Raw genomic sequence first — 1518 nt, 5'->3', positions numbered from 1 at the left:
GGGATGAGGGGAGTCCGGGGATGAGGGGAGTCCGGGGATGAGGGGAGTCCGGGGGAGGTGATGAGGGGAGTCCGGGGATGATGGGAGTCCGGGGATGATGGGAGTCCGGGGATGAGGGGAGTCCGTGGGATGTGATGAGGGGAGTCCGGGGATGATGGGAGTCCGGGGATGATGCGAGTCCGGGGATGAGGGGAGTCCGGGGATGATGGGAGTCCGGGGATGAGGGGAGTCCGGGGGATGTGATGAGGGGAGTCCGGGGATGATGGGAGTCCGGGGATGAGGGGAGTCCGGGGATGATGGGAGTCTGGGGATGAGGGGAGTCCGGGGATGATGGGAGTCCGGGGATGATGGGAGTCCGGGGATGAGGGGAGTCCGGGGATGAGGGGAGTCGGGGGACGAGGGGAGTCATCACGTAACTGAACAGCTGACATGTTGGATGTTGTTGTCCTCTGGGAGGCCGGAATCCTCTTAGTGGAGGACAGATGGCAGCCGGGCTCCTCCTGATTATCCTGCGACGTGCGGGGGAGGGGGGGGGGTTGTAGATTAATGAGGATATGGAGCTCAGCGACCGGACTCTCATCATCCTCTGGACTCCGTGTGGGGTGATCGCTCCGCGTCTGTCCGCGCTCCATGGACGTCCTCTGGGATCATTTTGAGCTGGCATCATGTTCGTCCTTTGCTCACTCCTCGTTCTCTCCATCCGGAACTTCATGGAGACCACAGGCGCCAATGTCAGCGATAGGGGAGCGAAGCGACGTCCCACGCGGGACCGGACCGGCCAATCACTGCACATGGCACTGACCACACCCACCAGGCTGCACGTGAGTGGTTTGCTGCATCACATGGTGTATAATGTGGGGGGGTGTCCGGGATATGTCCAGCTGGGGATCATACCGGCATGCCGTGTGGGCAGCAGACCGGGAAGGTCCTGGCATGCCGTCAGTGCCGGTTTCTGTGCCCGGGGTGACAACGCCGCGCACACGCCCAGACGCCCTCATCAGAGAAGATTACACAACCATTATCACTCTAATAGATTCCCAGAGACTCGTAAATCCGCCGTCACTATGCGGAGCAACCGGTTCCCATCACAGGAACTCATTCCCGTAACCAGGTCTCCGCGATGACATCATCAATGTCACCATCGCATTCCTCCCTCCACAGAGGATCCACTGTACCGGCACACAGGCTGCTGATAACAACAACGATATTATTACAATGACACTGCGGTAATCACATTGTTTGTTGTGACTGAGCCGGAAAGATCCACAGGCTGCTGATAATAATAATAATGACTGGGACTCCCTGCTGGAACCTGTTACCGGTGTCTCCTCCTGCACTGATTGTTGGGATCCCTCCGGTGTCTCCTCCTGCACTGATTGGTGGGATCCCTCCGGTGTCTCCTCCTGCACTGATTGGTGGGATCCCTCCGGTGTCTCCTCCTGCACTGACTGTTGGGATCCCTCCGGTGTCTCCTCCGGCACTGATTGGTGGGATCCCTCCGGTGCCTCCTCCTGCACT

The sequence above is a fragment of the Nanorana parkeri genome, unplaced genomic scaffold, assembly GCF_000935625.1.
Source record: "Nanorana parkeri isolate BGI_ZX_2015 unplaced genomic scaffold, ASM93562v1 scaffold5175, whole genome shotgun sequence".
NCBI classification, from domain to species: Eukaryota; Metazoa; Chordata; class Amphibia; order Anura; family Dicroglossidae; genus Nanorana; species Nanorana parkeri.
The sequence above is the reverse complement of the archived record's forward strand: the minus strand, read 5'-3'. Positions refer to the sequence as shown.